General features: G+C 44.5%; 1 protein-coding gene and 1 pseudogene across 2 annotated transcripts in view; both read left to right on the top strand.

Annotated features, from left to right (window-relative positions):
* The window catches only part of LOC309549925, a 17,234-nt pseudogene extending 1,407 nt beyond the window's left edge, over window positions 1–15,827 (top strand). The window contains exon 3 of the transcript in view: window positions 14,538–15,827. The product of the transcript in view is annotated as an uncharacterized misc_RNA (transcript). The remainder of the gene's footprint in view (window positions 1–14,537) is intronic.
* The window catches only part of LOC309550274 (uncharacterized protein), a gene marked incomplete at both ends in the record, with an annotated part of 1,476,097 nt that overhangs the window by 531,771 nt on the left and 921,035 nt on the right, over window positions 1–23,291 (top strand).

Here is a 23,291-nt window from a genome sequence, read left to right as displayed (position 1 = left end):
GTCACTGTCTATTTCTCCATGGAGGAGTGGGAGTATTTAGAAGGACACAAGGACCTCTACAAGGACGTCATGATGGAGAATCAGCCGCCCCTCACATCACCGGGTAAGAGGAGACTTTATTGTAAAGGAGAGAGCAATACGGAGGCTCCACCTAGATCCCCCATCATCTGATAAACACATAGAAACAATGTATTCAGTCAGTGTGTGTGTTTCCTACAGATGGATCCAGTAATGGGAACCCACCAGAGAGATGTCCCCGTCCTCTGTATTCCCGGGATTCCACACAGGAAGGTCACACCATCCCCCACCATCATCAGGTAGATGAGGAACAATCACTGATAGTATCATTAGGATCTGTACATTATCTGCATTGTTACCATTGATGTCATTTTTATTATATATTCAGAGTGGAAACCTGAGAGATTCTAAAGTTGAGGTTAAAGAAGAGATAAAAGAGGAGGATGATGAGGATGGGATGATGGAGTCAGAGTTTCTAAAAGAACACAAAGATCTGTACCAGGACACCTTGGTGGAGTCATCCAGCTACAGAAACCCACCAGAGAGATGTCCCCGTCCTCTGTATTCCTGGGATTCCACACAGGAAGGTCACACCATCCCTCACCATCATCAGGTAGATGAGGAACAATTATTGGTAGTTCTGATTTATATACAGTATATTTGTTACAATGAATGTTTTATTATATATTCAGAGAGGAATCCTCAGGGATGATAATATTGATGTTAAAGAAGAGTATAAAGAGGAGGATGAGGAGTATGGAGTGATGGAGGAGTTTTCAGAAGGACACAAGGATATGATGGAGCCACCTAATACCAGGAACCCACCAGAGAGATGTCCCCGTCCTCTGTATTCCCGGGATTCCACACAGGAAGATCACACCATCCCTCACTGTTACAAGGTTGGTGAGACAGAGATTATAAAACACAGACTCATGGAGACAATGTGTGTATTTTTATGTGATGTCACAATAATATTGCTTATATTTTACAGATGATATTCTCTCTCATTTTCTTGGTTTAGAGTGGAGATCCAATCGATATAGAATTTGAGGTGAAAGCAGAAGAAGAAGAGAGACGTATGTGAGGGATGATCAGCAGTCTATGGAGGAGGATGGAATAACGGGGACATTTATAGAGGAGGACACTCCTACAGAGATCAGCACAGGTGGGTCATTAACACTAAATCCATTCCTCCACCCATACTGCTCACTGATTGGTCCAGAGTAGGGCGGTTACTGGGTGATATCAGCCTGTAATCCCCTGGTCATTTTCCTGAGCTGTGTTCCCCGTACTGTATTCCTGTATTTCTCTTGGATAATCTTCCTTCTCTGTGCTGCAGACACAATTTATGTCTCTAGACTGGATTTATGGAGATTCTGGGATTCGGCTGGCAAAAAAATGTGCATGATATAGGCACCTAGGTTATGAGTTTTGGGTCTTCTGCCCCATGCCTGAGTCTAATGTCTTGTTCCAAACAAATGAGGAGGAGATACTGCACACCATATGAAAGGTCCATCTCCAATCCTCAATATAACGTCATGTTCCAAACAATAAAATTGTCATCATTTCAATAGCATTATTACTTAGTGATGTTTGGTTGGGTAAGGTTGTATCATTGATCCATGTCAGATCTCTTTTTTTTTTTTTCAATTATTTTATTTATATGAAAGACCACTTCCAGGCATAATAAACAGTAACATTCCTTATAGAACATATGCTGAGACAGTGTATTATAACATTGAAGACAATTCAGTCATAAGGTGGAGATCTACATCGGTCGTAGAATAAGAGGTGTTCTACAATTCCTCTAATGGGAGGAGTTATGCAGGACTAGAAAGTACCCGGAGTTGTCTGTTCCAGTTTCGCATAACGTATAGAAGAAGAAGGAAGTGGTAAAGCGAATAAGTAGTGGAAAGAGAGAGGGAAGTAAAAGAAACCTAGAGAGATGCAGAAGAGGATAAGTAGGTGGGATGAGGGGGGAAGGGGTAAGGAGGTGTGGAGGGGGGGGGGTGTAGGAGGGTTAGCATTGGTAAAGCTCTGGCCCTACATCAGCAATACTTTCCACCAATATTTTAGAGCTCCAAACTCAACATGAGGTCTCTTTAGTATTGCCACCCTTAATTAAAGAGCAGCCTTCATTAGAGAGGACAAATATATTCCATTGACCCCAGGTTTTGGTATATCGTTCGTGTTGGGGACGTGTGGAGAGAACAAGGCTTTCCATTCTATTTATTTCTTTGACCTTTTTGGGCCACATGCCAACAGTCAGGACCTGTGGGTTTTTCCATTTAAGAGGGATGCACATTTTAGAAGCATTTAGAAGGTGACGAATGACAGAATTGTTATAGGTCTGGGACGGGATGTTAGAAGCATGGAGAAGGAAGAGAGCAGGGTCATTGGGGAGCGGTCGGTTTATAAACCTCTGAGACATTTCACGTACTGTCTTCCAGAACTCCGCTAGTTTAGGACACAACCAAAAATCATGTAGGAGTGTCCCCCGGCCCTTCCTGGCATCTCCAGCACTGATCAGTGAGTGTGGGGAAGAACCTGCTCAACCTTGACGGCGTGCGGTACCACCTTGTTAGGAGTTTGAAGTTGGTTTGTTGTATTTATGTGCAGATGGATGATGTAAATGTAAACGTGTAACGCTCCTGCGTTTTTTGTTAGTGAATGGATTTGCAGCTGCAGAATTATTACACTCAGTAGTCATGTAGAGATGTGTTGAACAAACATATCCAACTCTCAGGACTCATCACCGTGCACAGCCTGCTTTATGCAAATATACATACACTCAATATGATGTTCCTGGAGTGATAGGATGTATATGATAGTATAGAGGTGAGAGACAGGCGTTAGAAATGGTGAGCACTCAGTAGTAATATTCAGGAGAGTGGTAGGTGATGATAGGTAGTATGCAGATAGGTTTAGCAATCATGTATAGTAACAGGTGGTAGGGGACAGCAGATGAAGTATACAAGAGAGAGTAACCTAGTGCAATGATATAGATGATGGTAGGCTCAAGAGCTAGCAATCTATGAGGTTATGCAGTTGATAGAAATAGTGCTTAGATAGTAACAGTCCTTTAGTATGCAGAAGTAGATAGTGTAAATTAGTTAGGAAGGAATCCCCTGTGGGGTACTTATCACTAGTTGGTTAGTAGTAGCAAGGTCCAGTAGTAAGAGAGTGATCCGGTAGCGAGATACGGGATCGGTAGCGAGGTTCCGGTTTTGTTCAGGCAAAGGAATAGCTAGAAGCTCCGGCAGCATAGGACAAGACTGGTCAAGCATGCGGTTTGAACAAGAAATGAGTGAGAGAAAGCCGGCGATTGAAATAGCAGCTCATAGCGGCGCTCGGCGATGATGTCATCGTTCTTAAAGGTGTATGCGTTCCACCTAGTTAGCAAGGTGGGACGCAATATTAAGGTAGAAATGGGAAATAAGGGTACCAGAGGTACCAGAATCTTACAGTACCCCCCCCCCCCCCTTAAGGCCGGCTCCGGAAGGCCTATAGCACTGGTTTTTCCGGGTATTTTGAGTGAAATGTTCGTATAAGCCTAGGTGCGTGAACATCAGCAGTATCCAACCAGGTGTCGTCTTGGGGTCCATAGTTCTTCCATCTTATGAGATATTGGAGTCTTCCTCTGTGGATACGAGAATCCAGAATCTCCTTGATCTCATATTCTTCTCCGCCTTCAACTTGTACTGGAGGTGGAGGCAAGATGGTAGGCCTTATTCCTTGGTTAGGAACATGTGGTTTTAGTAGCGACACATGAAAGATGGGATGTATTTTGAGATCTGCCGGTAAGGTGAGTTGCACTGCAGCTTTTCCAGTGAGTTTCTTAATTGGGAAGGGTCCCAGAAATAAAGGTCCAAGTTTTTTACGAGGGATCTTTAATCTCAAATTTTTTGTAGATAGCCAAACAAGATCCCCAATAGCATATTGAGGAGAGGGTTTTCTACGTAGGTCGTAGTACCTTTTTTGTTGACTATGGGCATGTGATATGGTGGTGTTGAGTAAACCCAGAGAGTCCTTTATTTGGGTAAGATAATCAGAGGCCACTGGGTTACTTGATGGTAGGATGCGTGGTGGAAGAAGAGTGGGATGAAACCCATAGTTCAAGTAGAACGGACTTTGCTTAGTAGTACTGTGGGTTGCGTTGTTATAAGCGAATTCCGCCAGCGGGAGGAGGTCCACCCAATCGTCCTGTAGGTATGAGGTATAGCAACGTAGATATTGCTCAATGCACTGGTTGACTCTTTCTGTCTGTCCGTTGGTCTGAGGGTGGTAAGGAGAAGTAAGTTTTCGCTCTATTCATAGTATCTGACATAGAGCTTGCCAAAACTTGGAGATGAACTGTGAACCACGGTCAGACAGAAGGGTCTTTGGAATACCATGTAACTTAAAGACATGTTTCACTAGTAATTCCGCTGTTTGCTTGGATGAAGGTAGTCTTCGAATAGAAATGAAATGTGCCATCTTGGTCAGATGGTCCACTGACACTAGAATAATGTTAAATCCTTTGGAAGGTGGTAGTTCTACTATAAAGTCTAAGGACACAACTTCCCATGGAACCTGGGGTATTGGTAGACTGCATAGTAGACCAGATGGTTTTGTAGTGTCAATTTTGGACCTTGCACAGATGTCACATGAAGATACAAATTTTTGTACGGTCGTCTTCATGTCAGGCCACCAAAACTGCCTAGTAAGTAAATTGAATGTTTTAGTCATACCCATATGTCCTGCCATAGGCACATCATGCGACAATTCCAAGATCTTGGTACGCATAGTAGGGGGTATGTAAAGTTTGTCGTTGTAATAGAGGAAGCCTTCTGCATCAGCACTTAGTTGTGGTGGAGGTGAATCCAGTCCTATGCTGTGCAAAATCTCTTCCTTCAGGGAACGAACAACACCGACAATACTTTCATAGGGTATTATAGGAATTGAAGGTATTTCGGCTTAGTTATCTTCGGTTAATCTTGACAGCGCATCCGCCTTTTTATTTTTGTCTGCAGGCGTGTAGGTCACCAAGAAGTTGAATCTTAAAAAGAATAAGGACCATCGTACCTGCCGGTGGGAAAGAGTCTTGTTAGTCTGAAGGTATTGAAGATTTTTATGATCTGTGTATATGAGGATTGGTAATCGAGTACCCTCAAGTAGATGTCGCCAATTCTCTAATGCCAGTTTTATGGCAAGCAACTCTTTTTCACCCACTGGGTAATTCACCTCGGGGCTGCTTAATGATTTTGAGAAAAAAGCAACTGGGTGAAGTGGTGAAGTATTTGTTGGTCGTTGGGAGAGAACTGCTCCTACAGCCAAATTTGACACATCTACCTCCAGGATATATTGGAGGGATGGGTCTGGATGGCGTAGTATGGGAGCAGAAGTAAAGCTAGATTTTAACAAGCGGAAAGCTCCATTTGCTTCTTCTGACCATTTGAATGTTTTTTTTATACTTGTCAGTTGTGTGAGAGGTCTCACAATAGCAGAGAAGTTCTTGATGAACTTCCTATAGAAGTTAGAAAATCCGAGGAATCTTTGTAATGCTTTACGAGTTGTTGGCACAGGCCAATCTAGAATACAGGATATCTTGCTTGTATCCATTTTGATTCCATTTTTAGATATGATGTATCCTAGGAATAGTACTTCTTCTTTATGAAATAAACATTTTTTTAATTTTACGTATAAATTGTGTGCAAGTAGTCTGGACAACATGAGTCTTACATGTTTTATGTGTTCAGATAAGGATTGAGAATAAATAAGTATATCGTCCAGATAAACTACAACACAAACATCAAGTAAGTCTCTAAAGATGTCATTTATGAATCGTTGAAAAGCTGCGGGAGCATTACACAACCCGAATGGCATCACAAGGTACTCGAACAATCCGTATCTGGTTCTGAATGCTGTCTTCCACTCATCCCCGTCACGGATTCGGATTAGGTTGTATGCCCCTTTTAGGTCCAATTTCGAAAAGTAGGTAGCCCCGCGCACCTGTTCAATAAGTTCAGGAATGAGGGGTAAGGGATAACGATCCTTTATTGTAATGGTATTTAATTGCCTGTAATCAATAATAGGCCTGAGACTTGAATCCTTATTGCGGACAAAGAAGAGTCCTGCAGCAGTAGAGGAAGTAGAAGGTCTGATGAACCCTTTCGCCAAATTCTCATCCAAGTATTCCTTGAGATGAGAGAGTTCATCCTGTGAAAGAGGATAAACATGACCGAAAGGCAATTTGCTATTAGGGAGTAGATCGATACAACAATCATAGTCCCTATGGGGAGGCAACACTTGAGCATTTTTCTCAAGGAAGACTTCCGACAAATCCTGGTAACATAGTGGTATAATCTCATCTGTCACCACAGACAGGATCTTTCCATATGATGAGAGATTACACGTGGTTTCGCAATAGTAAGAAGAGAAGGTTAGAGTTCTTGTTTTCCAATCAATGATTGGTTGATGTATGTGTAACCAGGGAAGTCCCAAAATAATGGGAAAATGTGGTGAGGGTAGTACATCAAAAGTGGTGGTCTCCATATGAGACTCATTGGCAGTGACAAGGAGTGCTTGTGTCTGATTGGTGATTGGACCAGGGGATAACGGAATACCGTTAATGAAACTAACAGAGACAGGTTTGAGTTTTGAAATAATAGGTATTTTATTTAAGGTAACAAAACGAGTATCGATATAGTTCCCACAAGATCCTGTGTCGATCATAGCCTTGGTGGTGATCCTAGTTCGGTCCCACTGTAATGTCAAATGAATAAAAAGATAAGGATTAGAAAAGGAAGTCGTTAGTTCCCCTAGCAAGACATTTGAACACTCACCCTCTTTTTTGCGGACAAGGGGACAGCCGCTTATCAAATGATCCGGGGAGGCGCAGTACATGCAGAGATGTTCGGATCTTCTCCTGGCACGTTCGGTAAAGGATAAAGGTGGGCGTATCATTCCTACCTCCATAGGAGTAGGGTCAACAGCCGACATCCGAGAAGGACTGGACAATGGCAATCCCATCTTCTCAGCCTTTCTTTCTCGCAGTCGTCTGTCAATATTGATACTGATCTGTATCAGGGCATCCAAGGTGCCAGGTAAATCCGCTCGGGCGAGCTCGTCTTTAACGGCTTCTGATAGGCCGAGTCTGAACTGAGTTCTCAGAGATGTATCATTCCACCCTGAATCAAGGGACCATCTTTTGAACTCTGCCACAAAGTCTTCAACAGGTCTCCTTCCTTGTTTTAAAGCCCTCAATTGGGTATCAGCAGTACTCTGCCTATTGGGGTCTTCATATAAACTAGCGAGTTGCGCTAGGAATAAAGGATAGGAGTTGAGAAGTGGATCATCTTTCTCAAAGAGAGAGTCTGCCCAGGCCCGGGGATCACCCGTCAGATAGGAAATAGTGGTACAGACTTTAATTTGGTCAGTAGGGTAGGTGTGAGGTTTTAACAAGAAAAGCAATTGACATGCGTTTTTAAATTCACTAAATTTTTTCCGATCACCTGTAAACACTAGAGGAGGGTTTATCTTAGGCTCACGGGGCTGAGCAGCAGAGAGCTGTGCAAGACGGCCAACCTGCTGTCTCAAAGCCTGATTTTCGTTTTTACCTCTGTAAGAGCAAGTATCAATGCATCTACTTGTTGTTTTAATTGCATTACTTGAGTGGGTAATTCTGCTGAATCCATATTTTATGGCTCGTTCAATCTGTAACGCTCCTGCGTTTTTTGTTAGTGAATGGATTTGCAGCTGCAGAATTATTACACTCAGTAGTCATGTAGAGATGTGTTGAACAAACATATCCAACTCTCAGGACTCATCACCGTGCACAGCCTGCTTTATGCAAATATACATACACTCAATATGATGTTCCTGGAGTGATAGGATGTATATGATAGTATAGAGGTGAGAGACAGGCGTTAGAAATGGTGAGCACTCAGTAGTAATATTCAGGAGAGTGGTAGGTGATGATAGTATGCAGATAGGTTTAGCAATCATGTATAGTAACAGGTGGTAGGGGACAGCAGATGAAGTATACAAGAGAGAGTAACCTAGTGCAATGATATAGATGATGGTAGGCTTAAGAGCTAGCAATCTATGAGGTTATGCAGATGATAGAAATAGTGCTTAGATAGTAACAGTCCTTTAGTATGCAGAAGTAGATAGTGTAAGTTAGTTAGGAAGGAATCCCCTGTGGGGTACTTATCACTAGTTGGTTAGTAGTAGCAAGGTCCAGTAGTAAGAGAGTGATCCGGTAGCGAGATACGGGATCGGTAGCAAGGTTCCGGTTTTGTTCAGGCAAAGGAATAGCTAGAAGCTCCGGCAGCATAGGACAAGACTGGTCAAGCATGCGGTTTGAACGAGCAATGAGTGAGAGAAAGCCGGCGATTGAAATAGCCGCTCATAGCGGCGCTCGGCGATGATGTCATCGTTCTTAAAGGTGTATGCGTTCCACCTAGTTAGCAAGGTGGGACGCAATATTAAGGTAGAAATGGGAAATAAGGGTACCAGAGGTACCAGAATCTTACAAAACGGAATGATGTGATTTTGTTGGTCTGGATTAAAGTTACAGTCTAAAGCTCGTTCCCTCTTAGCTAAGAATGGGGGTTGGTAAGTCCCCTGGGGTGTGATCAGTAATGCATAGGTCATGGATAATATCTGTGTCAGTATTCTGTCTTGAGAGAAATGTTCTTCAAAGGGTGTAAGTTGTGTGTTGCGTTCACTGGGAGGTGGAAATGAGTTTAAGAAATTATGGAGTTGCAATGCCCTCTAGAAATCTAGACAGTAAGGTCCCGAGGAGTCCATGAGGTCTTTGAGTGCAGGCCAACTAGATGATGTTGAAAAATGGGAGGCTTGGAAATAGCCTGACTCCATCAAGGTCCTGAATGTTTTATCTTGGTAGCCCGGGGTAAACTGGGGATTCCCCAGTATGGGTGTCAGTGGTGAGTGCGTCGGGGTAAGTGAAAGTTGTGTGAATAATTTAGAGCAGGTGTTCTTATTGTGTGACCTATGAGGGGATGGCGTCTTATGGAGTCTGGTAGTGAATGGTGGCACGATGAAGCTCTATGGAGGGGTTTGTCGCATTGGGCCTGTTCTAGTCTGGGCCAAAGCTTCGCTTCACCATGACGACACCAGTCTGAGTCTCCCCAATTGCGTAGCCTGATAGTACTTGCATAAGTCCAGCACTGCCAGTCCACCTAGTCGTTCAGGAAGGAGTAGTCTCCTACATAGCCTAGGTCGCTTATGTGCCCAGATAAAATCCACTAGTAGAGTGTCATCTTGTTTAAAGTATTGTGAAGGGATGAATATCGGAAGTGCTTGAAAGAGGTATAGGAACTTAGGGAGTATGCATATTTTAATAATGTTGCATCTTCCAAACCATGAATGGAGGCCAGAATTCAATTTATCTTATAGAATGTGGACATTCTTTAGGAGGGGGAGAAAGTTGAGCAAGAAGATGGGTAAAATTTGTGTGGTATGAGAGTGCCCAGGTATTTCAGCGCTGAGTTAGTCCATTTTAGCTTAAAATGCAATCGCAGTTGGTGGAGGAGGGGGTTTAATAAGCCTTCTCCCCTAGCTTCAGATTTAGTAAAGTTGATATTTAGATCGGACAGAGTGCCATATGCCTCAAACTCGTGAAGAAGATTCGGTAGAGAAATTATGGGATTTATGAGGGAAAATAACATGTCGTCTGAATATGCTGATATTTTCTGCTGGGTCACCCCAACAGTCATGCCTGAGATATCCAGGTGGAGGCGTATTCTACATAAAAAGGATTCTAGTGATAATACGAAGTGTAAGGGTGACAGAGGGAACCCCTGTCTTGTCCCATTCCTAATTGTGAAGTAGTCTCATAAGACACTGTTTGCCTTAACCTGTGCGTCAGGGGCAGAATAGATCTGTGAGATTAAATTTTTAGCATGGTGTTGCCGATGCCAACATGTTAAGTACTGCAAACATAAAACGCAGATTTACTCAATCAAAGGCCTTCTCGGTGTCTGTGCTTAGGAGGACACAGGGTGTGAGGGTCTTGGTGGTTACATGTAGGAGGTTGAGGACTATGGTTGTGTTATCCCATGCCTCACATGTAGGCACAAATCAAACTTGATCCAAATGGATCAGTTGCGTCAGCTGTTGTTGGATCCTAGTTGCTAGGATTTTGGTGAAGATCGACATTTAGCAAGGAAATGGATCGGTAGCTACTACAGGAGGTGAGATCTTTTCCCTCTTTAGGGATGACTGAAACGTGAGCTTGTAAAGTCTCCTTGGGGATATATGTCCCAGAGCCCCATGTATTAAACATGTCAGCCATAAACTGTCCAAGTGACGGCAAGAGTGTTTTATAATATTGGATGGTAGAACCATCCGGTCTCGGGGCCTTCCCCACTTTTTAACCAACTAGGCCTGTTTTATTTCAGCCAAGGTGATGGGATCCTCTAGGGTATTCCTCTATTTGAGTCTGTTGGGGGTTGGGGTTTGTAAGTTATAGAGCGAGGCATAGAAGGATTTAAATTCTTGTGTGATATGTCTAGATAACGTGGCTTTTTGACCTGTGCGGGAGATAATAGGTTTATTCCCGGAGGGATCTAGCCAATAGTCTGCCATACTTATTTCCCGACTCGTATGACATTTTACGACAAATTTGCATGGCTGCCTTAGCTTTGTAAAGTAAAGGTCATTAATTTTCCTACGTAGAGTCATAAGTTTTTCCTCTGAGGAGAGAAGAGTGACAGAGCGTGTTTGTGATGGGACTCCAAGCAAAGCAAAGCAAAGCTTGGAGTAAGGAGTCTAGTTGTGCTGTATGCTGTCTTTTGATCCAGGAGCCATGCTTTATGAGCACCCCACGAATCATTGCCTTGTGTGCCTCCCAAATGATTCCGGGGTCAGTATCTGCAATGGTGTTAGTCTGAAAGAAATGGTCTAATTCTCTACATCTGTCAAAACAGTCTCATCTTGGAGTAGGCTTTCATTTAGTCTCCACATCCGGGTTCTCGACCATCAAAAGTCTGTTAGTGCGTAAGAAAGTATAACAGGGGCATGGTCGGACCATGTAATAGAGCCTATTAAAGAGTCACGGATCGCGTGTAATTGACAATGCGGCATCAAGAAGTAGTCTATATGAGAGTATAGTTGGTGAGGAATAGAAAGAATAGTCTCGTTCTCTGGGATGCATCAGGCGCCAAACATCTATCAAGTGTGCACTATGGAGGGACTTTGAAATACGTTTGCGGTCACCAGGGGGGGGACCGAGGAGGATCCCAGAGATGTATCCTCCGAAGGAATCAGAGGGATATTAAAATCTCCCCCAATAATTAGTTCACCCTCAGAGAACTCCAGGAGCTTCTCCATACCTCTAGGAATGAACTCATCCTGCTGGCTGTTGGGAGCATAATAGGTGGTCAAAGTCACTCTGACGTCACCAACATCGCCCTTCAGAAACAGAAATCAGCCATTGGGGTCTTTTAGAATATGCGCGCAGTGTCCATGGTACCGTACTGGAAAAAATTATAGAGGCTTTTCTGATTAAGCCTCCGGGTTAGTAGAGTGGTAGGCCAAGGGGAAAAACAGTTCTTAAATAGTGGAAGCTTGTCATCCCTGAAGTGGGTCTCCTGTACAAAGGTGATATCAATTTTAGATCGTTTAAATCGTTCAAAAAAATTTGCCTATTTTCTGAGACGTTAAGTCCCTTAGCATTGATTGAGAGGATCTTGATGTTATCCATGTGTTAAGAAGGGCGAGGGGAAGGTTGGAAAGTGAGGTTAGGAAGAGGGAGGGGGAGGGTAAGTAATAGGGGGCAAAGGGGGGGCTGGGGTATGAAGAGAATGGAGATAAAAAGAGGGGAGGCAAAGATGGTATGAGAGAGGAAGAAAGGAAAGTCAGGCAAGCAAAGAATATGAGAGAGTGAAAGAGAAGGGGGCAATCCCACCGAGAGAGGCCTCAATTTACTAAGAGATAGCAAAAAAAATGCTAAGGCGCTCACCAGCAAGGAGCCGGATGAATGAGCGTGTGCCTATGTGGGATTGTGTTTGGAAAGAGTCAAGGGATGCCCCCCCCCCCCCCCCCCCCCGAGCCTTCTTATTGAATAAATGAAAGGTATATAAGGTGTAGCACTGCCCCCTAGAGGACTGCTGAATTTTCACACTTTAAGGATTCCCTTAGGTTACCTGTAGCAACTTCTTGCAGAACTTGCAGAAATCTTAACCCTTTATGTTCTTGGCTCAGTCAATGATCAATCTAGGGGTAGTTGTTTTTGTGGTTTTATCTTATATTGGGATGGGAGAAGGAATGAGTGGGATACTCCAACTGTTGAACTATTCATAATTCAGAGGACTTCTAGCTTGAGAATGCGGCAAGGCCGCTACTTCATCCTGCCACTTGAATGAAGTTGAGGTAAGTGTTCCTATTTGTGTTTCTCTTCAGGGTACTCCCCCAGTACCCCCTTTCTATGCACTTTGCTGACACTCTTCCACTGACTACACACTCCGGAGTGGTCCCCTTCCTGGACAGAACCCTGGGCAAGATCCTCTGTACTCACGATACAGTTTTTCCAGATTCTCGTAGTGCCCCAACTCCTCCAGTCAGCTCTCCTGGACCTCTGGGTTCAGCTCCTTTGCACTGGTTCATCAGGCCAACTGCCTGTGACCATCACCCACTGCTGCAGAAGAGGAGGGGCAGCCGTCACCCTCCTTCCAGGACTTTGCTTCCCACCAAAAGACCTCTACCTCATGTGCCCTTGGCTTTTCATACCCTGTCCCACAATGCACCGAGACAAGCAGTCTGTGCCAATCTCTGGGGGCTATATCAAAAGCCTGTGTGTCATTGGCCAGGTTTCCTCCAGCATCCAATGTGCCTCCCTATTGGATCAGCTGGGGACACTCCCTTAGACCAGATGAATCGCACACTGGGCACACTGAGCAGACCTAACTCACAGATCCTGCTCCCTGATAAGCAGAGTGCAATATAGAATTTACCTGCTGCTCCTCTGATAGGCAGACAAAACTATACTCAATCTCTAACACCTGACTAGGAGGGTGCTACATCTTTAAAAGACGTGGATGTCCGGGTAAATGTGAAAAGTTGTGGGACATGTGGTTGGATACCCCTGGCCTTGGTCTACCAGAATTAACACTTCAAAGATTAGTCCTAGGACCACATTGAGGGTACCTTTGATGCTGCAGTGTGTTTGCTGGGTTTGGTGGAGGAGATGGCACCTCTTGGAGCACAAAGAATTTTATTGTCGGTGACTCTGTTCTACGCGTGCAAGGCTATTCTTCTACATTGAGGGAAGACCGAAGCGCCATCGTGGAGTATTGGAAGTCACCAGTGAACACGATGCTGCCATTTTAGAAAGCCACATACCTGAATAGAGGATGCGTTATATGGCAGGGTTGGACTGAGAGGCCATCTACTCTTCTCGAAGGTGATTGTGGTCTCCCACCGGTGAAGGTGATGGTCACCTTAGAGGGGTGAGTTGAGGTCCTCTAATACTTGGGGAAGTAACAAATGAAGTCTATGCCTAGCAGACAACAAGCAGTTGTGAGAGGGTGGGGGAGGTTTGGGTATGGACCTGGGTGAGAGTCTGTGTGGGGGAGGCACTGCCGCGTTGAGGTTCTCCTGGGAGGTTCTCCTTCTGCATTTTCCTATAAGTATTGTAGTACATGAGCATTGCACTGAGGTTGGGGGGGATGGGGAGTTGTTTTGGTTGCCTTGTTTGCTTTTTTGCGATTAAAAATCAATAAAAATAATTTTCAAAAAAAAAAAGCTGAGTCCTAGGAATGAATAAACAGGAGGGAACAGGATAAGGCGCAGGCCAAGGAGATGTTGGGGGAATGGGTGGAGTCAGTGAGATGTTGGGGGAGTGGGTGGAGTCAATGAGATGTTGGGGGAGTGGGTGGAGTCAGTGGAGGTGGCGAATAGAAACATGCAGGAGTGACTATATATGAAGGTTACGATCGCTGTGTCTATGACTGTACAAAGCGGAAATATTGTGTACCGAATGGAATGGACTTTTTTTTCTTTATAATAAAACTTTTTCTGATTTAAAAGAAAAAAACACTCAGAAAAGATGAGTAGGGAAAATGTCAGTGGCCTCCACCTGTAAAACCATTCCTGTTTTGGAGGTCGTCTCATTGTTGCCCATCTAGTGCACCTGTTGGTAACAAACCCCTCTGCTACTTGACTGAGAAGATGAATATCCCAGGAGTTTCCCTGACTTGATGCTATACTCTGATTATAAAGTGTTGAGCAGTGTATATGAGTGTGGAAAACTCTTGGTAATTTTTCTTGTCTTCTGACAGACGGACTCTGTGGTGGGAATAGAAGGACATCGGAGGAAGATGTGACTACAGAAGATAATGACATGGCATCTTCTCCAGAAGTAAATCCCGTTCCTCATAATATACATGACAGACCTCACCATTGGAGGAGATCATTGGAATCTCCTGATACTTCACATAGTCCTCTAATATCTGACAGTGCCGACGGGTGCGGGAAACCATCTCATCTCAGGGAATCTTCTTTATACCATAAAGGGATCCATACAGGAGAGAACTCATTGTCATGTTCAGAGTGCGGGAAATGTTTTAAATACAAAAAAAGCTTCCTTAGCCATCAGAGCAAACACACAGGTGAGCTTCCCTATTCATGTTCAGAGTGTGGGAAAAGTTTTAATTATAAAAGAAGCCTTCTTAGCCATCAGAGAATACACACAGGTGAGCGTCCCTATTCATGTTCAGAGTGCGGGAAATGTTTTAATCATAAAGGAAACCTTCTTAGCCATCAGAGAATACACATAGGTGAGCGTCCCTATTCATGTTCAGAGTGCGGAAAATGTTTTAAACACAAAAGAAGCCTTCTTAACCATCAGAGAATACACACAGGTGACCTTCCCTATTCATGTTCAGAGTGCGGGAAATGTTTTACTGAGAAAAAAAGCCTTCTTATCCATCAGAAAATACACACAGGTGAGCGTCCCTATTCATGTTCAGAGTGCGGAAAATGTTTTAATGAGAAAGGAAACCTTCTTAGCCATCAGAGAATACACACAGGTGAGCGTCCCTATTCATGTTCAGAGTGCGGAAAATGTTTTAAACAGAAAAGAAGCCTTCTTAGCCATCAGAGAATACACACAGATGATCTTCCCTATTCATGTTCAGAGTGCGGGAAATGTTTTACTGAGAAAAAAAGCCTTCTTAGCCATCAGAGAATACACACAGGTGAGCGTCCCTATTCATGTTCAGAGTGCGGAAAATGTTTTAATCATAAAGTAAGCCTTCTTAGCCATCAGAGAATACACACAGGTGACCTTCCCTATTCATGTTCAGAGTGCGGGAAATGTTTTAATGAGAAAGGAAACCTTCTTAGCCATCAGAGAATACACACAAGTGAGCGTCCCTATTCATGTTCAGAGTGTGGAAAATGTTTTAAACACAAAAGAAGCCTTCTTAGCCATCAGAGAATACACACAGGTAACCTTCCCTATACATGTTCAGAGTGCGGGAAATGTTTTACTGAGAAAATAAACCTTCTTAGCCATCAGAGAACACACACAGGTGAGCGTCCCTATTCATGTTCAGAGTGCGGGAAATGTTTTAGTAAAAAAGAACACCTTCTTAGGCATCAGAAAATACACACAGGTGAGCGTCCCTATTCATGTTCAGAGTGCGGGAAATGTTTTAGTCGAAAAGAGTACCTTCTTACCCATCAAAAGAATACACATGGGTGAACGTCCCTATTCATGTGCCAGGTGTGGGAAATGTTTTAATAACAAAATAAACTTTCTTAGCTATCAGAAAATGCACAGGGGTGAGCTTCCCTGTTAATTTTTAGATTGTGGGAAATGTTTTAATCATAAAGGAAACCTTCTTAACTATCAGAGAATACACACAGTTAAGCCTCCCTATTCATGTTCAGGGTGTGGGAAATGTTTTAATAATAAAGGAAACCTTCTTAGCCTTTAGAGAATACACATGGGTGAGCTTCCCAATTCATGTTCAGAGTGTGGGAAATGTTTCGCATTTAAATGTTTACTTGTTAGACACCGGAAAGTTCATACAGGCGAGCGTCTCTAATCTTGTGCAGAGTGCGGGAAATGTTTTTTTTTTTTTTTCAAATATATGATTTTATTGTAAAGGTTGAACCAGATAAACAATACAATACAGTGTAATGTAACCATAACATGCAAATTACCGAGGTAAATAACACATAAGTAGAAAGAAAGCACGCATGTACGTGCTGCTAGTGCAAAGGTCAGGACAAATACTGAAACATCAACAGGAGAAAACAAGTTCGTCATGTAAGCATCTACAAATACAAATAACCAAGTTTCCGGGGCACTAGGCCCATGTGGAGGTACTCAAGGTTGTCGTGAGCCAGCACCAAAGAAGTGGTAGTGACCAATGCGGACGACTCATCGTCTGCGCAGCACAGTTCCAGTTCAAGGTTCAGCAAGTAAGGCTAAGACAGCAATAGAGAGATAAAGGGAGAACAGGAAAGAGAAAGAGGAGGACATGCAGAGAGGGGGACAAACACACATCAACAGGGGGGGCAAGGGGATAGGGAGGGAGGGGGGGGGAGGAAAGGGAAAAAGGGGGGGGAAGTGGGGGGGGGGCGCTCCGCACTGGTTCCCGGGGACCACTCCCTCCGCAGATGACTTTCTCGTCCGGATTCAGGAGCCCAACAGAGATGTTCCCCGTTCTGACAGGACGAAGACCTTCCAGTATCCCCATACCTTCTCATATTTCTCACGTTGGTGGAGCGCCGTGAGGGTCAAATCCTCTAGTCTATTCGACCAGCCTCCGCATGCAGTCCCTGATGGAGGTCTTCCAGTACTGCAGGATGCAGGACTTAGCCGCACAGAGGACATGGGGCACAATAGAAAGTTTATATTTCCTCAGAGGGATGCTGGTGCGCTGCAGGAGGAAAAATTCCGGCGTGTCTGGGATAGTATGTTCGGTCAGATCTCGTAGTAGGGAGCCCACCACGGTCCAAAAGTCTCGCAGTTTCGGACAGGACCAGAATACATGAAGCAGAGTACCCCTGTCTTCCTGACAGCGCCAACAGGTATCGGAGGTCCCCGGGAAGATTTTGCTCAGACGGGAAGGGACCCTGTACCACCTGGTGAGCAACTTATAGTTGGACTCCTGCAGTCTGGTACAGGTCGGCGTCTTTAGAGCTATGGTGCAGATGTTGAGCTTCTGCGCCGGCGAGAGGGAAATCTGGAGATCTTGCTCCCATTTGGAAAGGAAGGGAGGGGTGAAATCCTCCGGCGGGGAGACCAGAAGGTGATATGCCTGAGACAACGTGTGTGGGAGCATTCCCTCACCCTCACAAAGTACCTCAAAAGGGGTCAATTCCCTGTTGAAGAGGTCAGGTTCCGGTAGGGAGAGGAGAAAGTGGTGCAATTGCACTGCCGGCCAAAAGGTGAGGGCAAAGCGCCCCGTCGGGTCCGATAGCTCCGCTATGGAGGGCCAACCACCTGGGCACGTAAAGCGAGACGCCACTCTCTTATCACGGTCTACCAGCGGTTGGAATGTTCGACCCGTCAGGCCCGGAGAAAACGCCGGATTCCCCAAAATCGGAAATAGCGGAGAAGTCGCAGAAGAAATAGCGGGGTTAAGGAGGACCGGGGCCAACACAGAGAGGGTAACCCCAATCGTAGGGTGGGATACTAGAGCGGGTGGCCAGTGCCCCTTACACCAGGGGGCGCCCCCTAGGGGTATCATAGATTGCGCCAATTCCAGGCCAACCCACAACTTGTACGCTGAGTGTCTGCGCCAGTCTAGAAGGCGACCGAGGTGTGTCGCCAAGTAATATTTGTGCACATCCGGCAGGGCCAGGCCGCCATAGTGCTTGGGGAGTGCGGGAAATGTTTAACTAAGAAAGAACACCTACTTACACACAGGTGAGCGCCCTTTTTATTGTTACGAGTGCGGGAAATGTTTTCCAAACAAAGGTTTATTTCTTAGAAACCAGAAAGTTCATACGGGCGAGCGTCCTATTTCATGTTCAGAGTGCGGGAAAGTGTAAAAATAAAGGAAATATAATGAAACATCAGAGTGGGCCCCCTGCTGGTACTACGGGAAATGGACGCTGGATTGTAACGGGTGGAACTGTTTAGTCCATAAACAAATGTGAAACCACCACAGTCCACTCGGGGTTGGTTTACACCCGCATCGCCCTCTGACCCGCTGTGGGGTTGGCAGGCAGCTGGGAGTCCTTATGTTAACCCTTTATCTTCCATTGGTGAACCTTTTTTATTGGTTGCTTCATGTTGTTGCTCCTTTTTGATTTATTGAAGTAGCCGGCTTCTTATTGGTCCAACCAATGTATGATTATTAATACATTTGACACATTTGTTAATTCTATTATAAAAGATTTAAGCTTTATTTTATTCATATCATTACTGTGTGGTAATCGCTTATTCTGATCTTGTCCAATAAAAACTCTTCGTACAATATTCTGTGCCGAGTCTTCTTTTTTACCAATGATTAGATGATCGGTGATTGGAATGTGATCAGTTCATAGAGAGTCATCCATTGGGGTTTTATTAGTGAGATGGAGAGTGGAGAAGGCACCACATTGACAGCCATTGGAGGCCCTTTCTAAAGCCCTAAACTTTTTGGCAACCTGTCTATGACATTAGTCTTCCAAACTCTATCTCACTGAGCTAAGGCCAGAAGAGTTCCAGGAGTTCTTCTCTGTCCACAGTTCCCAAACCAAAAGGAGACACCCACCACATCTTCAATCTTAAGGTCCTAAATTTCCTCAGCTGGGCCCAGGAGTTTCACATGTAATCCACCAGGTCATAGCCTCTCTCTTTATCAGAGAGACTTTTTGTTTTGACCACCCCACATACATGTACTGCGGCAGGGCAGCCGTTCTGCACAGAATCACGTACCTGTACGTCATCTGCTTTTCCTGGGTCTGGGGCCAGAATAATTCCAGGAGTTCTACTCTGATCACAGTTCCCAAACCAAAAGGGCGAATCCACCACATCTGGACACTGGACAAAGCAGGAGCCAATCAGCGAGTTCAGCGGACATGATGTCCACCGGCACCCGGCAATCGTTCCTGAGAGGGGCGGAACAGTGGTCTGCCAGTGTAAACAAGGCAGATAGCCGTTCTGTTAGTAGGGAAGATGGAGATCCTGTGTTTCTGCTAATGAAGGAAGGAGATACTAGCTAGATTATATATAGTCCAGCCAGCAATAAATATCTAAAAATACCAATGATCAGGGTAGAGGGTAATCCAGAAAATGTCACTGGTCTTTGGTTATGGGGGTACAATAAAGGAACACACAGGACCACCTATGGCTGCTGTCCTTGTGACTGGCTCTGTATAGACCAAGAGGAAAGCTCTGTAGAAGGAGCCAAATACTCTGACTGTGGAGCTTTGCTCCTCTTCTCGTCTGGTACCTCCTATCCTTCTGGTGATGTCACTTCTGCTGTGCATTCCATGCTGGTTAGCGTGGCTTCTTGGGGCTCATCCAGGCTCCCGAGCCAGCCATCTCTCTGCCCAGCAGCCGGAACAGATGACAGCGGTCCTGCTGGATGGTTCTAGAAGGATCCACATCCACAGACTCTGACACCAGATGAGCACTTGTATATTTTACCTCTTGTGAGTGTTTTTAATCTTTTGCTTTTAAAACCCTTTAACCAGGATACTACACTTAGCTGGCGCTTCCTTTAGGGTTGCCACCCATCCAGGATTCACCTGGACAGTTCGGGTTTGGAATCATATGTATGGGTTTCAGGCCACCTGAAACCCGGACACAATATTCAGAATGGACTGCGGCTCCCTAAGTACCACGACCCCTGGGTGCATAGATGTACACACCTACCTCATCCCCATACACAGACAGGAGAGGAGAAAGGGCTTGGTCTATTCCTCCTCCTACCCCTACCTCTCTGTCTGCCCACCCACACTCCAATTCCTGGCATTCTGTGCCTCAGGAAAGGGATGTGTGTGGGCTGGAAGTTTGAAGCTCAGCAACTGGCAGATACATCGTGGATGAAAGGCTTTGATGCCTGAGTCTCCATCCTCGGGTGAGTGAGCTCACTGTCCAATGTCTATGACTGAAGTCTCCACCCTCTCTCCCTTCCCTTTCTCGTGCCTCCAAGTGAGTGAGTACAATAAGGTAAGGTTTAAGCGGTGCCATGTAGATTCTGATGTAAGGGGGGCTTTGGGAACCCTAATTAAAGGGGGAATTCTGGGAACTCTGAGGTAAGTGGGAGGTCCACAGCATTCCCCCTAAACCACTTGCCGCCCGCACACCCACCGTCAAATGACAGCGGAGCTGTGTGGCTCTCGTTCACATAACGGCTTACCAGAACAGCCTCTCTCGTGCGCAAGTGGGGGCACGCAGTGCGGCGATTGTGGTCGCACCGTGCTGCTTGGACAGGGCGCGACCCCGATCTTGGAAAAGAGCCAATGACTTGGCTCTTTACCCATGTGATCAACTGTGTCCAATCACAGCCGGTCACATGTAAATGAAGAAGTGTTGTTTATCGGCTCTCTTCGCCTCACACTGTCAGAGTGTGTGGCGAGGAGAGCCAATCAGTGGCTTCTCCTTGAAGGGGAGCCTAGGAGAGGTAATCCGGGCACTGATCATCAGTGCCCTGATTACAGTAAGGAAAAAAATAGTACCCATATCTCCCTCCAACCAATGCCCATCAGTGCCCACCATCAGTGCCCATAGTGTTGCCAGTCAGTGCCTGCTAATCTGTGCTGCCCATCGGTGTCCATGAGTGCCACTCATCAGTGCCACCCGTCATTGCCCATCAGTGCTGCCTATCAGTGCCACCTATCAGTGCCCATCAGTGCGGCATATTAGTACTTCCTCATCAGTGCCACCTCATCAGTGCCCATAAGTGCCACCTCATCAGTGCACATCAGTGAAGGAGAAAAATTACTTATTTTCAAAATTTACTCACAGACAATAAGAAAACTTTTTTTTTCAAAATTTTCTGTCTTTTTTTTTTTTTTGGTAAGAAATAAAAAACCCAGAGGTGATTAAATACCACCAAAAGAAAGCTCTATTTGTGTGAAAAAAATAATAAAAATGTCATATGGGTACAGTGTAGCATGACTGCGCAATTGTCATTCAAAATGTGACAGCTCTGAAAGCTGAAAATTGGCCTGGGCAGGAAGGGGGTGAAAGTGCCCGGTATTGAAGTGGTTAAAAATAAAATTTTGCAGTGCGTGGCTAAAGTGTTCGGGTTTGGCTTGAAGAAAAGGTGACGACCCGAGCTTCCTGTGTGATTCTGCTAAGCAGGAACACGGATCTCTGCCTTCCCACAGTTAAAGCACCTCCCCCCACAGTAAGTAAGCACTCCCTAGGAACACATTTACCTCTCTGATCACCCACTGATGTTAACCCTTTCCCTGCCAGTGCCATTAGTACAGTGACAGTGCATATCTTTTTTAAATCTTTTTCACTGTATTGGTATCACTGGTCCCCAAAAGAGTATCAGTTAGCTGTGCGATTTGTCCACCGCAATATCCCAGTACCACTATAAGTCGCTGATCGCCGCCATTTCTAGAAAAAAATAAAAAAACAAAAAATTCTATAAAAATATCCCATCGTTTGTAGAAGCCATAACTTTTGCACAAACCAATCAATAAACACTTATTGCGATTTTTCTTTTTAACCAAAAATTTTAGCAGAATACATATTGGTCTAATCTGATGAATAAATTTGATTTTGTTTACATTTTTTTATTGGATTTTTTATAGCAGAAAGTAAAAAATGTTTTTTTTTTTTTTATCAAAATCATCCGTCTTTTTTGTTTATAGCACCAAAAATAAAAACCGCAGAGGTGATCAAATACCACCAAAATAAACCTCTATTTGTGGGGAAAAAAGGACATCAATTTTATTTGGGTACAGCGTCGCACGACCGCACAATTCTCAGTTAATGTAACGTAGTGCCCCATCGTTGGTGTCAATGGGAGGGATTGTGCCCCATTGTTAGTGTCAGTGGGTCTCATTTTTGGTGCCAATGGGAGGAATTGTGCCCCATCACTGGTGTCATTGGGATAAATTCCACTCCATCATTGATGTCAGTGGGAGAAATCATTCCCCAAGGGCCAGATAAAAGCAAGCAAAGGGAATCTGGCCCCAGGGCCGCAGTTTGGAGACCACTGTTCTAGACAGTTCCATTTGCCCAGTTCCATTCCAGTCCCCAACAACACAACATCGTGTCATTGTGGGAAAATTCGGTCCGTTCTGTGGACAGTCCAAGTCACCTGGCACTGAAAACCAGGCTGTCCCTGACCTGTCCTTCTCCACCAATAAGAGAGAACATACCCAACCTTTATTATACGTTAGAGTTAGGATTCAAATTAAAATTTGGAACATGATGCATCCTTCCATTTCTTCAACTCTTTTTCAAAGTTGCGGGAGGCATTACGTTGAGCATGAGTATATGCCTCAAACATTAGTTTATCTATTTCCCGGATCCAGTCTCCGAGGGTAGGAGGACTGGGTGAAATCTAACGTGAGGCTATCAGCTTACTGGCTATAATGAGGGAAAAAAGTATTTAACCCCCTGCTGATTTTGTACGTTTTCCCACTGACAAAGAAATGATCAGTCTATAATTTTAATGGTCGGTTTTATTTAACAGTGAGAGACCCGAAAAACAACAAAAATATCCAGAAAAACGCATTTCAAAAAAGTTATAAATTAAGTTACATTTTATTGAGTGAAATAAGTATTTTATCCCCTATGAATCAACAAGATTTTCAGCTCCCAGGTGTCTTCTATACAAGTAACGAGGTGAGATTAAGAGCACTCTCTTTAAAGGGAGTGCTCCTAATCTCAGCTTGTTACCTGTATAAAAGACACCTGTCCACAGATTCCAATCTCTCCACCATGGCCAAGACCAAAGAGCTGTCCAAGGATGTCAGGGACAAGATTGTAGACCTACACAAGGCTGGAATGGCCTACAAGACCATTGCCAAGAAGGTTGATGAGAGGGTGACAACAGTTGGTGCGATTATTCGCAAATAGAAGAAACACAAAATAACTGTCAATCTCCCTCGATCTGGGGCTCCATGCAAGATCTCACCTCGTGGAGTTTCAATGATCCTGAGAATGGTGAAGAATCAGCCCAGAACTACACAGGAGAATCTTGTTGATGATCTCAAGGCAGCTGGGATCATAGTCACCAAGAAAACAATTGGTAACACACTACGAAGGACTGAAATCCTGCAGCGTCCGTAAGGTCCCCATGCTCAAGAATGCACATGAAGTTTGCTAATGAACATCTGAATGTTTCAGAGGA

This window comes from Pelophylax lessonae (genome assembly GCF_965119305.1).
Source record: "Pelophylax lessonae genome assembly, chromosome: 3".
Classification (NCBI taxonomy): domain Eukaryota; kingdom Metazoa; phylum Chordata; class Amphibia; order Anura; family Ranidae; genus Pelophylax; species Pelophylax lessonae.
This window is presented reverse-complemented; position numbering and strand designations above follow the sequence as displayed.